The sequence below is a fragment of the Crocodylus siamensis genome, chromosome 6 (assembly GCF_052110815.1).
Source record: "Crocodylus siamensis isolate JL-2025a chromosome 6, ASM5211081v1, whole genome shotgun sequence".
Lineage (NCBI taxonomy): Eukaryota > Metazoa > Chordata > Crocodylia > Crocodylidae > Crocodylus > Crocodylus siamensis.
The window spans coordinates 52,147,146-52,162,459 of record NC_143400.1 but is presented as its reverse complement, the minus strand read 5'-3'; the positions used below and the strand labels follow the sequence as shown (position 1 = coordinate 52,162,459).

General features: G+C 45.5%; 1 protein-coding gene across 10 annotated transcripts in view; it reads left to right on the top strand.

The window, feature by feature from the left end:
• Positions 1–15,314, top strand: part of EPHB1 (EPH receptor B1) — a 322,722-nt gene that overhangs the window by 292,492 nt on the left and 14,916 nt on the right. For 2 of the 10 annotated variants that reach the window (XM_090052902.1, XM_090052903.1), the window contains exon 17: positions 3,782–3,901. The exons of the other annotated variants lie outside the window; for them this stretch is intronic. The gene's annotated coding sequence lies outside the window, so the exon portion shown is untranslated. Of the gene's footprint in view, positions 1–3,781; positions 3,902–15,314 lie in introns of those variants that run through there. 10 annotated transcript variants of the gene reach the window in all.

Sequence of the window (15,314 nt, the reverse complement as noted above, 5' to 3'; positions counted from 1 at the left end):
ACAGTGAGATGCCCTGTGCCTGTCCCCTGCTCTTTTTGTGCTGCCAGGTGGGCAGGGGATGCCTCACATGCCGGCATGGCTGGCCCGGGGCTCCTGGCACCGGCACCAAGCCTCCTCACCCCAGGGAGAGAGGCCTTGTGGGGGGAGAGCAGCAGGGCAGGGAGCCCTGAGCCCACAATGGGCAGCCATCCGGTGCACAAGCCTCCCTCCCTGGGAGTGCACAACCCCATTTTTCAATCATCATGACCCCAAATGGGGTCACAACCCCAAAACTGGAACCGCTATCTTACACATTATATTCCTCCTTTCTCTTTGTGCCCTGTATTGTTTGCTAATTCTCAGAGTTCTTTGCTGCTAACCAGCGGATGCTGGTGTATGAGGCTAAGGTAGCTTTGTCTTCAGCTATATATCTGTCTTCTTAAATAGAGGGCTGTCCCTGTCCCATTCTGAAGGTGCCTTCTACCCACATAACACCCGTTCATAGACACAGAATAAGCTGGAATTAGATGTTTTTGTGAATAGCTTTAATGAATTATGACTGAATTCAGACCCTTCACACCTCCTGTGCTTCAAACTAGACTATGAGTTTAGTGAACAGCTAGTTGAGTCTGCATTCCTCTTTGTTTTGCTCAGACACAATACTTTTATGGTGGCCACTGTCATCCCAAGTAATTTCCTGCGGGACTCTGGCACCTTTAGTAGCATTTAGGAGCACCTCCTTTTTAGTCAGCTGGTTTAACAATTAGACTGCTTTTATTTTAAGTCTTAAGCCAGGAGCATTTGCTAAAACAGTGATTCTCAACCAGGGTGCCTTGAGATCTTTTCAAGGATGCCGCACAAATGTTAGCACTGTTAAACATCATTCACCGGAGAAACCCAGAGATTTCTATAATAGGAATCTATAGTGTTAAAAAGAGGCTGCCCTGCTGCGGTCTTTCTTAGTCCTTTGCAATAAAAGAATTGATCTATTATTTTTCTGTAGTCAAAAAATGAATGAAAACGAAGAGCTGGAGTGCCTCAAGTCTATCAAGGGGTGCCTTGAGCTTGTGGTTGAGAACCCCTGTGTTAGAAAGCTTTGCAAGATGGAAGCCATAGCACCTCCTCTTCCTGCCATCCTGGAGGGCATCAGTGTACAGCCAATTTCACCCACACTCCCAGTACTCTTCTGGTACCATCAGATTCGATATTCATCCCCTTGGGCTAAGGCTTGAAAACTTGGGGTATGCAAAACGGGCCCTGTTTGATTTGAATTTGAATTCAGCCCAAATTGGGGACAGTAATTTAATTCCTTGATTCAGATCACTGTTCCCAATTCAGTTCAGCTGAATCTGAACCTGAAGATTTGATGCCAATTCGGAGAATCAGTGGTTCATCCATAGACACAGCTTTGTATGTTTTTTCTACATACCTCAAGGTACCAGGTGTGGCTCATGAATGCTGTGATGCTAGGGCAGATGGAGGGTCCCACAGGAGTGTGTGTGTGGCGGGGGAGGGACTCTGTGTGCTCAGTGATTGGCTGTGGGGGACCCTGGGTGCTCCCCCACACCCAGGAGGCACCAGTCACTGAGCCGGGGCTCAAGGAGGGGGGCCCCCTGCATGCTCCCTGGTGGACCTGGAAGTGGACCAGAAGCACAGGGACTTGTGGGTCCCTGGGGACCCCCCGCACTTCTGTGCGACACTCCATGCATCCCAGCATCGCAGCATTCACGAGCTGCCTGGTACCTAGAGGTATGTAGAAAAATACATTTAAAGCTGTCTCTACGTCCAAATCGCTGAATCTTTCTGAGCCTCTCCAAATAGATTCAGAGGGTTCCAATTCGATTCCGATTAAAGGGTCCCTGGTTCAATTCCGATTCAGAGATTTGGCCACTGAATCGGGCCAAATCTCCACCAAATTGGATCAAGGACCAAAGCTTCACATAGCCCTATTAAAAAGTACAGATAGGCCTGGCAACTCTCATTCATTTTATAACAATTGTGTGTGGGAGAGACAGGGAAATAGGAGGATGGACTGGGTCAAAGGATAGGGAAGTTGCCTGGTCTTTGGGGCCAAGAACTGATTTTAGACAGTGCATCCTGAAAGAGGAAGCCCTGTTCCCCAATCAGTGTCACCCTGTGTAGTCCTAGCATCCATACAACACATCTCAGCCTACCTGTGACCTGCTAAGGCCCGCACCTGTTATATCCATAATTCTGACCCTTGCTGTCTCCCCATATCACTACTAAATATCTTTCCCACTCTGTTTTCCATGGCTGCATTTGTCCATTTCTTTGCTTTGCTCTTCTCTGCTGTTGAGTCTACCTTTCCAACGCTTGGTTTCTTTCTTATGTCTATGTATTGATCTATCTATTTGTCTATCTTGCCTCACTCTTTATTTTCTTTGACCGAATGTATCTTGTTCTCTCTCACTCTCAATCATGTCCTGTTACTCTATGAAATGCTTTTCAATTGTCAGTCTCATTTCTACATTTCTATGGCAACGGCAAAATCCCAACCTAGTCGTCCTCTTTTTTTTTTTTTTTTACATGTAGTGGATTTGCTAGGAGACTGCCAACAGCCTGTACTTCAAGTAATTTATCTCGTAAAACAAACAGCTGTGGGGAGAGACGGGGGAAGGAGTGAGGCTAAGGAGAGGGGGCGGGGGGAGAAGCTGGGATAGGAGGAAGGCATTCGGCAGCGAAAGGCTTCCTGGGGCCTGCAAGCGGATTGCTTTATGAAGGCGGGGAATGGGGAAATAAAACTTGTGGTGAGTGGCTTGGAAAGGTGCTGAAATGTCTCCCTTACAGCTGTGGCCAGATGGTGTGGTGGTTGTTAAATGGCTGTTTACAATTCCATGGAGCGGTATAAAGCCATAACTGCAGCACAAGGAGTAGTTGCCGGTAAGGGCTGGGATGGCTGCGACAGAGACGAGAGGGGTGGGCAGGGAATATAAAGCTGGTGTGCATATGAGAAATGCGCTAAACCATACTTATTGCGTAGGCTGTAGCATCAGGACCCTTCGGCATCTGGAGTGGAATATGTTCTTCTGTCATGGGGATCTTTAAATCAAGATGGCAGTTGCTTCTCTAAGATATGCTCAACCACAAGGCAGAGGCTTGATGCAGGTTTCAGACATGGTGATCATGGTGGCCTAACAATAGAAGCCTGCTAATAAAACCACCTCCTCATAAAACTCACCGGCAATTCACTTGTGGGCTTTCCTTAGCACCACCTTTGTAATTCATTTCTCTCTTCCTGTAACACCATCCAGGGAAAGCCAAGAAATGGGAGTGTTATAAAGAGGCTGTTTTTCGTTAGCAGTAATTAAAATGGGATATAGTGTAGCTGGAAGCCAAGGTAAAGTCAATCGTTCTCCTGTCTGAGACAATACCAGCTTTAGAACTAGGGAGAGTATACATATTAATAGCATTATTATGTGCCTTTTTATAAATAAAGAAATACATTTTATGCTGTTAATGACCTTCAAATTAACAGTTCCTTGAAAGCACTTATGTATATTTAATTTTAAACATTGCTGAAAGCCAGAGTAGGGATTGCAATGAAAACAGCAGGCAGCCAGTTTTTAAGTAAGAGCAAACTCAGATAATTTTTTATGAGCCTGTCAGCTTTTGGTGGGTTTAATGTACTCTTTTATTTCCCCCCCCGCCTGAGGAAAACAAGTATTTTTTGGTTTTTTTTCCTTTTCTGCTTTGAAGATTGTCTTAATGTGTCTGTGGACAACAACCTGGGCTTTGTGTTGTGCTGCCCGGCTTTTCATTTTTGCTTTGTCCTCATCTACAGGGTGCCGGTTACATTTGCCAATGAGCTCGGCAAGAATACAAAGGATCCCGTGACCTCATGATTGTGAAAAGTGTCATAGCTTGTGATTATTGATGTCACCTAATAAAAATGGTTGCTTTTTCTTGTTGCCGCACCGCTTTTCATTCACGGGTCTCGGAGCTTTCTACAAAGCAGGGTATACAGTATGTTCTCCAAGAGGAGAAGCTGAGCTACAAAGGGGTGAAATCAGCTACTTAAGGCCATGCCGCAGGTCAGTGGCAGAACCAAAAGCAGAAACTCCCAATTCTTACTCCAGTGCCCTGCCTAGTAGACCGCAGTTGCTTCTCTTTGGACAAAATGTGGCATGGGAATCTAGGGCTAGGGAGGACCTCACAAGGTTATCTAATCCAACCCCCTGCTTAAAGCAGGATCCTCCCTGACTAAACCATCCCAGCCAAGTGTCTGTCCAACCTATCTTAAATATTTCCAGGGATGCAGATTCCACAACTTCTCTAGGTAGCTTGTTCCAATGTTTGATCACACTGATAGCCAAAAAGTTCCTCCTAATCTCCAACCTAAATGTCCGCTACTGACCCTCAAGTTATATTGTGTCCACTGCTCTCCACATACCATTGTCACCTTATCATAGAAGGAAATCAGGTTGGTCATGCATGACTTGCTCTTGGTGAATTCATGCTGGCTGTTCCTGATCACCTTGTTTTCCTCTAGGTGCTTCACAATAGATTCCTTGAGGACTTGCTCCATGATCTATCCAGGCATCAAGGTCAGGCTGACTGGTCTTTAATACCCCAGATCCTCCTTCTTCCTTTTCTTAAAGGTGGGCACTATATTTGCCCTCTTCCAGTCATCCTGTGTTTACTGAACCCAGTGATCATTACATGATGTCAGAAATGGCAAATGAGATGAACCTTGAAATAATTTGGGTTCAAAAGTGAAAAAGAAATAAGAAAGTGAGAGCAAATGGAGCAGCATGTCCACGTGGAAGAACAAAAGCCTTTGTAAATGATCTTCCTGCAGTTACAGTCTTAGAAAAAGGACAGTTAGTCATGGAAGTTTTACAGCCTCCATCTGCCCTTCTGATTTCAGGCAATATAGCAGAGAATTGGAGGCCATTCAGGCAGATTGGTATCTGAAACACAGGGGCAGAAGAAAAAACAGACAAAGTCAAATAATCTGTCTTCTTGCATACTGCGATGGAGGAAGCCCTGGATTTTTACAGCTTTACCTTTGCAAAAGATCAACATATACAATTTTGTCCAAATTTGCCAAAAAAAGAAAAAGAATGAGACCCTTGAAAGGACACAGATCCTAGACCTTCAATGCTTGGAGGCTGCAGGTGAAAGCAGAACAGTGAAAAAACCTTGGTTATACCCAGTTTACTCTCCCTTCCAGCATCCACTCTCTGCCGCAGCATGACACAGGATACTGGACAAAATGCACCTATGGTCTGACCCAGTAAATGGCAAATCTTATGTTCTTATTTTTTAGCTGTAGATAAACAACAACAAAAAAGCATAGATCAGTACGCGACTGAACTAAAGAATCTGAGTACGAACTGCGCTTTGAAGAACTTGACAGAATCTCTGCTTAGAAAGAAGATTATTTGTGGACATGAATGACACGTGCCCCCAGAGGCTAGGGGTGCACAGCAACTGCCAGCAGGAGGTGGTGTCGGTGGCGGGGGTGCGGTGGTGGCGAGCGGGGAGCTCCCACAGGCAGCTGCGGCGGTGTTGGTGGCGGGCCGAGCAGGGAGCTGTTGTAGGGGTGGGGTGGGGAGTGCCAACCGGCGGTCAGTAACCACCTGTACATGGCAGTGGGCGGAGGGTGTGCGAGTGATGCTGCTGGCACTACCTGCAGGCAGTCATCGGCAGCACTTTTTGCTGGGGGGGGTGCACTACCAATCTCAGGGTGCACGCTACATGTTGCCATTGCTTGTGGCATTGCAGACACTGCATTACAAGAAAGGCTATTGCATGAGAGAGAATTGTCCCTAGAAAAGATTGTCCAAATGTGCAGGGCAGTTATTGCAGAAAATGTGGAAAGCAGCACGGCTCCAGATGTTGTGTTGCATTTGGCAAGCTGTTTTAACTGTAAGAAGAGGAACCATTTTGCCAGGTGCTGCAGATCCCAAACACAAAACCCTCAATTGCACATGGGTGACAACCTACCAGAAGAATTATTGTAGAATCAAGCTAAAATTGATGAGAAGAACTGGGTTCTGCCAGTGGAAGTGCAAGGAGCAGTGGTTTCATTTAAATTGGACCCTGGAGCTAAGGTTAATATTTTCCGAGTCCAAGAATATGAAAAATTAAAATTGAGACAAAAAGGAGCGAGTCCAGCAAACATCAAAATAACTGGTTACCAGTGAAAGAGAGATGCACTGCTAGCATCCAAAATAGAATTTACAAATTCCCATTCATAAAAATAGAATATACAAATTCCCATTCACCGTAGTACCTCAGAAGGCGACACTAATTTTGGGTCTGGAAACTTGCTGGAAACAATTTAGTTAGCATGTGCTTGCAGTACAAGACCACACAACATTCAGGCCTCCTGATGATCCTCTTGGTTGTCACCACCCAAATCTGGACAATCTAAAGCAGACACTAATTGTTCCAGAACACAAGAAGCAACTATATCCCTTTGGGAAGAAATGCACCTACAGACACAAATGCAAATGCTATTATGTAGAAAGAGAAAATCAGCCTCAGTGCTCTGTAGCTAATGAACTTTGTGCTATGTGCAGGAGCACAGCTGCCAAAAATGCAAGTCAGTTAGATCCCAGTAAAAGGACTCAAGTCTATCAAAACTTGGAGGAAAAGCATCTTGTCAAAAAAAAAATCAGAACCCAGATCTGATACTTTGTCGGTCTGAGAAGAAAGTGAAATCTCCTGAAAGACTCACAGGGCACATCTACACGTGATAATAATGTGCCTGAATAAATTTCAACACAGTTTGTGCCAGAGTCAGCTGCTCTCAGGCACAGCATTTTTACATGCGCCTGGGACTGCAACAGTTTGAGCTGAGGCAGTCCTGGGCACATGTGAAGATGTTGCACCGGGGAGCAGCTGCTTCGCAGCAGTGGACCGAGGTTGTCAGTCCTGGGCTCCTCATAGGGCAACCAGTGGCAGAGGGGCTAGCTGGGGCACAAGGGTGCTACAGTGTGGTGCTACCCAGCAGGCAGCCCCCACACTGTAGCATCCTTGTGGCCAGCCAGCCCCTGTCACACTCTACACATGCATTTTGAGTGTAGGTACTCCACCACAGGATAGTACTTGTGTTGGGCAGTACTATCTTACTAGTTGGGAGTTAATTAGTTTACTGTGCCCTAATACAGGTGCACACATAGATTGTGATGCTTTACTGCGGAGCTCATTAGTCATTCCGCAATAAAGCACACATATAAATGTGCCCATAGAAACTTGTTAAAAGAGCTACAGAAAAGGGGGAATAGGGAAGTGAGTGGCAAAAACTCACTCCAGAGTGAAATGCTAGTAATCTTTCCTCTGTATGTGGATATTAATTGATTTTTATGTCAATTGATTTTGTAATTATTTTTAAAAGGGAAAATGTTGTGATATAAGTTATAACTTAGAGCTACTCCCTCATTTAGAAGACTACAGAGGTTCGGAATTGAGAGATGGTCCCTTAGCTAGCTGGTGGATTAAAAAGTGACTGAGGGTTAAGGTTGCTTAGTGCTCCACAATGAACTTCATTGTTTTGTTCTTCTCGTTCATGTATGCCTGTGCTTCTGGAACCTGGTGATCACCACACTGCCCATTTGAAAGTGTCTAACTTCTCTGAGTAGTCCCTAACCTGTTCTTCTAGTACTCTAGGCTGTCTGTCTCCTTCCCTAGCTTTGCAGCCAATTGCGCTCATCATCTGGTAGTGGCCTCCCTGTGAAGACTAAAGTAAAAAAGGTATTTAATGTGTCAACCTTCTCTGCATTATCTGTAATTAAATTGCCTCCTCAAAGGTCCTACTGTTGCTTTGGTCTTCCTCTTACCTTTGACGTACTTGTAGGATCCTTTTTAATGCCTTTTACATCCCTTGTCAGTTGCATCTGAAATCATACCTTGGCCTTCCCAGTTTTTTTCCTGAATGCCCATGAACACTCATATACTCTTCCCTAGTACTATGACCAAGTTTCCACTTTTTATAGAGTTCACTTTTGAGTTTCAAGTCACTGAAGAGATTGCTGTCTAGTGAGGCTGGCCTATTGCACTTCCCAGTCTTCTGTCACACTCAGATAGCTTACCCTTGTGTCATTAAAGGGACTTCCTTGAAATTTAGCCCATTCTCCTGGACTCCTTTTCCCTTAGACTTGTCTTGCAGTGGATTGTGCCCAGTAGTATCCCGAGTTTGCTAAAGTCCACTTTTCTGTAGTGTCTTTATTCTGCTGCTGTCCATCCTTCTTTCCTTAGTATCTTGAACGGTATCATTTAGTGGTCACTGTTACCCAACTTACCTTCTACGATCATATTCTCAACCAATCCCCACCTGTCAGTGAGCAGCAAGTTGAGAAGAGCTTCCTTTCTACTTGGTCTGTCTACCATCTGTATTGAAGAGTTATCCCCAACACACTCCAATAATGTGTTGGACTGCTTGTGCACTGCTATGTTTACCTTTCAATGGATAGCCCAATAATTAAAGTCCCCTACGAGAACCAGGTCATGCAGTTTGGAAGCTTTGTCCTGTTGTTTAAAGAAGGCGTTGTCCACCTCTTCCTCATGTAAATGGCAAAGGCCTCATTTTCTGCGAACTTGTGAAAAGTCCTCTTCCTAATAAGTGGTGGGATTTTCCAAAGTATTCATTGTTGGCCTAGTGCTCCTCCATTTGATATCAATGATAAAACACCCTTTGGCTTCACTAGAAAAGAAATTAAGCCAAACAAATACTTTGGAAAATCCCGTCCAAAGGAGCTTATTACTTCTATACAAATGCATATAGTTTCTCTTAAGGGGTTATGGGTATTCTTTTGCATTAAAAAAAAATGGCTGGCCATGTCCTACTTTTACAGTGTATTAACAACAGACCTCCCAGGAGCTCTTTAAACAGTCTGTTTGTAACATGACAATTTGGAAGAAATACCCAGTGTTCCTTCTTGGAGAGTGATTGGGATGCTGCTGTAATATTTCATTTGGCAGAGGCAAAGAACCTGGAGTGGAATAAATAATTGAATATCATCTATAAAGAGGTTTTTTTTTAGTGAATTGCCATGATTGCTATTGCTGATTTTCAACTAGGATGTATATATTAGCATTTCTTTCAGTCTAACTAATGTCTCGTCCCTTCTGATCTATAGAAGCTGCCAATAAATTGAAACCACAATATGTTCACTTAGAAATCATTATTTTTAAACAATGAATTTAACTTTAAAAATGTAATTTGTTTTCAGCTTGAAGAATGGGTTTGCATACCCTATAACAGATTTTCAAACTCAGTGAAACAAATCCTCACTCTTAGGTCATTCCTTCCTGCTCCTTCCCTCTTTCTGTATTTGTATGGTATGTGATCAATCTATAGGTCTCCTGATATTCAGATTAGAGTTTCAGCTCTGATTTTTGCATTTCCGTCAGGGCTTCTACTTCTTCAATAAGCTTTTGACTGAGCAAAGTGACCAGAGAAGGTTGTTAACTGTACATTTCATAATGTGACATGATGTCTCTTTAGGTAGGTTCCTACCAAAGGTTTCCTGGACTTTGAAAAGAAGACTATAGTATTAGAAACTCTTATAATGATTTTGGGGTGCAGAAAAAATATCCCATACATAAATGCTTATTACAATCATGAACACGCAATAATGTCCATGACTTCTAATCCTAGCACAACACATTGGCTACTGGGGGACCTAGGACAAGTCCCTTTATCTATGTCTCCCACCCTCTTCTTTGTATGTCTTGTATATTTAGATCCTAAGACTTTTTAACAAATAAGTTGATGAACTGGATCAGACTCCAGGTTCTCTGACCCTGAAGTCCTGTCTGATAGTAATCAGTAATGCATTTTGTCCTGTCTCTGATAGTAATCAGTAATGCATTTGTACTTGATGGGGACTCAGAAGACCTGGGGTCAATTCCTGGTTGTGGCACCAGCCTGCTGGTGGCCTTGGAGAACTCACTTCCTTGCTGTGTGCCCCAGTTGCGGCTTCTGTGATATTGCAGTGTTAACACTGCGCTCTGTGGTCAAGTGCTTTGAGACTTCCTATGGCAAAATCACTATAGCAAGTCGGTCTGCACTACAGATTTTTGCCAGCATAACTAAATCAATGACAGGTGTGAAAAGCTGTGATAACAAAACCCCACAGCTAGATTTAGCTGTGTAGCAAAGGAGGGCTTCTTCCAAGTTGGCTTCTGTCATTTGTGGAGATGGTGTAGCTATGTATCATATGTGCACTTCAGTTGCTGTTCTTTGTATGCAACTGCTGTTCTTTGCTGCACTCTGCTAGGGCTGTGCGAAGCTTCGGTCACTGATTCAATTTGGCAGAGATTTGGCCTGATTCGGTGGCCAAATCTCTGAATCCAAATCGAATTAGGAGACCCTTTAATCTCTCTGAATCAAATTGGAACAATCTGAATAGATTCAGAGAGATTCGGAAAGATTTGGTGATTCAAACATAGACACAGCTTTAAACGTTTTTTCTATATACCTCTAGGTAGCAGGCAGCTCGTGAATGCTGCAATGCTGGGGTGGATGGAGTGTCCCACAGGAGCATGGGGGGCTCCCCAGTGCTCTCAGCAGCAGACCCAGAAGTGGACCAGAAGTGCTTCTGATCCACTTCTGCACCTACCAGGGAGCGCACAGGGCATCTCACCCTCACCCTTCCCGTGACCTCCCCAGCTCAGTGACTGGTGCCTCCTGGGGGGTATCTGAGGTCCCCTCATAGCCGATCGCCAAGCCGGGAGGGTGTGGGGAGCCTGTCCCCCCCACTCCTCCATGGACCCAGAAGTGGATCAGAAGTACTTCCATCCCACTTCCGGGTTCGCCACCAAGTATGTGCCCCCCCACCCCCCGCGCTCCTGTGGGACGCTCCATCTGCCCCAGCATTGCAGTGTTCATGAGCCACGCCTGGTACCTCGAGGTACGTAGAAAAACATTTAAAGCTGTCTCTATGGTGGAATCACTGATTCTCCAAATCAGCATCGAGTCTTCAGATTTGGATTCGGCCAAATCAAATCAGGGACAGCGATCCGAATCAACAAATCGAATCACTGTCCCCGATTCAGGCCGAATCCAAATCTGAATCAAATAGGTCCTATTTCACACACCCCTAATCTCCACTAGTGGGCTGTACACTGCATTGGCAAAGCTGTAGTGGCAGCTACTCCATAACATAGTGCTTCTCAACCTTTTTAGTTGAGATCAATGAATTCAGTGAGACCAGTGGTTCTCACCCTTTTCAGACTTTAGGCACCCCTCCCTGGCCTCGTGGCACCCTCCAGAAGTTTTGTGAAAGGAGTAGCACTCAGTTTCAAAAACCAATTGATATATTACAGTGCTTATCTCCTTCTGCAGGGTCTGGGCAGTAGGGGCTGAGGACTGTCCAGATGGGAACAAGCCTGTGTCTGGTTTACCATCTCAGATTATCTGCTTGTCTCTTCACATCTCACTTATCCCCTCACAATTTGTGGCACTATGATTCACAGTCACTGATGTAGATACTCTAAAGGGATAGGTATTAGTAGTGGTATTATCACATATTTCAGAGACAAATGAAAGAAGCAGTAATTGGCAATTGTGGAACAAGGCTGTGCCTTATTACTATTTTTAAAGAGCCTGGGCCAGTGAAACACTGATGTTCAGGCCCTAGGCACTACTGCAATACCATTACTATGAATAATTGAGTAAAAGGGAAGCCTCTAGCCCAAAATGGTGCTGAAGGAAGATATTCTTGCAGCAAATCTGACATGGAAGTGTGCCAGCTCACTTACTACAGGCAATCTGAAATACTTGGAATCTGATACAAATTTTAACTTTATGGCTTGTTTCACCTTGCTGTTTCTTTATGTGCCTGGGTCTGGTGTAATGTGAATTGTCAGATGCCTGCCTGTATATCATTGTGCACAATGAGTCATTTCTGTGGCTGTACTCTGACTGGATCAACATCCTATTCCAGTCATTTTCAGTGTAGAAATGATCATGGTCAATGTTATATTTTGGATGCAAGTTTTGTAATAAAAAAGAGAAACAAAATATATTGGAAATGCTGAAGGCATTTTAAGCACCCAAATGATGAATGGATATTAGGAAAGGATGGAAGCCTAAAAGTGGAAAGGAAGAGGATGATGAGATGATAGAGGAAGGGGTTGGAAGAGTGTTATCTCTGACTGGCATCTGTAAAAGAAGAGAACCAGGGCTTTGCAAACTGGTAGACTATAATGATCCATAAGGCTAGTCCCCTGCTAGGGCAGTTCAGCCTTTACTGGTTTGTCAGGGACAGTTTGGGCTTTCTGTCATTTTGCAAGGACATCTAATTCATGCTGTAATGTGATGATAATTAATCATCAATCTATAAAAGATGTTATTGATACTGAACCTAAGTTTTCTTGTTCTTAATTTCATCCTATACATCCTCATCATGGGAGTCTTGCTCTGGAGTCACTCAAAAGTACTAGGATCTTGTGGGGAGGGCTGTGGGGAGTGGCTGCATAGCGGGGTTAGGTCACTGCTCCCTCCCCTTCCTCTCCCACTGGCCTGGAGGCTCCAGCTGCTGTGGGGAGCCGCTCAGGGTACTAGGTAGGAGTAAGAGTGGCAGCATCAGTGGGTGATGCCTCTCCTTCCAGGTGCTCTTGTTCCCTGCCCACCCCCTATGTACCCTACAGTCTGGTAGCAGGTGCTGTAAGGTGTTGGGGGAGATTGTCCACTGATGCTGCTGTCCTCAGCCCTGTCTTGCACTCAGTAGATATGCTCCCTGCAGCTGAAGCGCTCAAATCAGAGAAGGGAGCACGGTGGAGGGGGAGGGAGCAGGGACTCGCCCCTGCCACTGCCACAGAGGCCAGCACCCTGTGAAGCTGCTCCCTGCAGCCCTAGGTAGAATGGGGCTGGAGCAGTCCTGGAGGCTCCCCGACCCTTGGATCAGCTGGGAATAGCAGCAGCAGGTGCATCCTCCCTTGTTCACATGCTCCCTGCTTGGTTCCCCCTGGTGCCCCACTCCAGCCTCCAGCTCCAGCCATACCTCAGATGCTGCAGGAGACCCAGACATGGGGAAATGGAGCTGCTGCCATATGACCTTCACTGTAGAAGGCAGGGGGAAGGGGGTGACTGTGCCATCCAGCCCCTCCTGGGTCCACTCCTACTTGTCTCTCCTAGCTGCTCCCTGCCTTCAGCTTGTCTTCAGAGTGTGCCTCATTTGACCACTTTTGAAGACTCAAAAATAGCTACTAGTGATAAGGATGAACATTTTTCTTCTCCTCTTCTTATTTCTCCCCTTTGCCACACTCTTGTGCTTCCAGCCTGGCCTTTCCAAATGTATCCCATGCTCTTTTTCAATATTCAAATGGCTCTGAGGTTTTATTCTTTGATGTGTAATACAGTTATGCTTTCTTGTTTTTTCTCATTGTTCTGAGCTGCACCCTGAACCTTTCTTCTAGGAAGGAGATGGCCTTTCACATTATGCAAAGGCAGCTCTCCAGTTTTTCATTCAGGAAAAGGAATGATCTCCTAGACCACCACAACGTCATCTCAACACTACCGGTTCACCATTGCAGTGAAGCTATGCCAGTTTGGCAAAGGAGTTGGCTACTTCAGCTGCATTTAAAAAAAGAGAGATTCCTGAGGAATTCCCTTGAAAATCCTATTCATGAAGCTCTGGCATTTATTCCCATCCTCACTTCCAGATCTTTTGTTACCAGCACTACTCTACCAGCCTACACACACAACTTTCAGACAGAGAACCCTCGAGACTTTCATTTCCCTAGAAACTCTCTGCATTTTCACTTGCTCCCCAGTCTGCATCCATTGTTTGCTGCTGCTTCTGTACTCTCACTGGAAACCCTCCTTGAGAAATAATGCTGCAAACGTCTCTATTCTTTGCTTGCTGAAGCAACTGAGAGGAGACAACTTGCCCGTCAGTACTTACTTACACAGTCATAACTTTCCTGGAGATGGTGTCACAAGACCACCATATCACAAAGGTCATAACCTGGCTGGATAGTCATGTTGTTCCTGTATCAGCCATTCAGTGTTATAAGGTAACGGATGAGAGAAAAAAGGACAGCAGAAATGAAGAAGCAAAGAGGGAGAGGAGACAGAGACAGGATGGTAGAGTATCAGTGATGCTTGGAAGTCTTTAAGTGGAGACTGGACAGACTCCTTGCTGGGATCATTTGATCTCAGCAGTTTTCCTGCCCAGAGCAGGGGGGTTGAACTCAGTGATCTTTCAAGGTCCCTTCCAGCCCTTAATATCTATGATTCTGTGATTCTATGCCCATTAAAACAGGGGACCCAGATTTTGTTACTTGGGACTAAGGGCAGGGGAGAAGAAGGAACTGTGGCAGGGAGCCAGGAGGCTCCTGACTCCACATGGGCCCACAGCTATAGAAGAGCAGGCTGGCCCTTGATTAACAGGGAAAATTGTGCAGAGTTGTGGAAGGCATGTGACCAAAAGGAGGCCTGGCTTCCAGGCATGTAAACCCAGGGCTTCAGCCAGAGCAGGCAATCTGAGCCTGCTTGCTGAAGGTGAGGAGCACCTGAGGGAGGTGGCTATGGGGGGAGCTCTGGGAGGCCATGGAGAAGTGCCTGGTAGGGCACTTGACATTAGGAAGACTAGTCAGAGGCAAGGACCATAGGGCTAAGTGCTGGAAAGGCAAGCAGCCTGGCTTAGGGTCAAGGACCAGGGGATCCAGAATAGAGGATGCAGGGGCCGAGGGCCAGAGACACAGAGAACTGACAGGGCTGAGACCAAGAGAGCTGGGCCCAAATTAGTGGGTCAGGGCTGGAGGTCTGCAGCCAGGGGAAAGGGAAGCTAAAGCCAAAAGAGCTCAGGCCTCTACAAGGGACAGAACGGTGTACAGAGTAGCTTCTGCGAGGCATGGGCATGGTTGTAGGGGTGGAAGGAGGCCACAAATTTAGCCCTTAGGGCAAGTGGGAGATAAGAGCGTGAAGGCTGAGAAACAGAGAGAGTGAGCACACCAAGCTGACCAGCCTCTGTGGGCAGCCTCCTCTCATCACACTTTACAACAAGATGTGGCAGGTGAGGAACGAGGGTGTGGACCCTCGGTGGTGAGGGTAAGAACCAAGCAGGGTGGAAGTGGCAACTAGGGGGCATCACAACAACCCCTGGCACCTGACCTCTTATACCCATCTTGTAATATTTTATGTCAGAATAAATACTGCGGTGCTTTATTCTGCATAATTCAGCTTTATAGATTGCCATTGGTGTAGGTAAATGTCTTGTTTAATATTAAAGCCAGCTTCAGAGGCCCACGGGGGAAGGAGCTGAATTTCTTTCCCAATCCAGGTCAATATAGTTCAGGTTAGGTATACTGATGGAGCAGGCTAGAGAAACCTATGCATGAATGGCTTAGAAAATGGA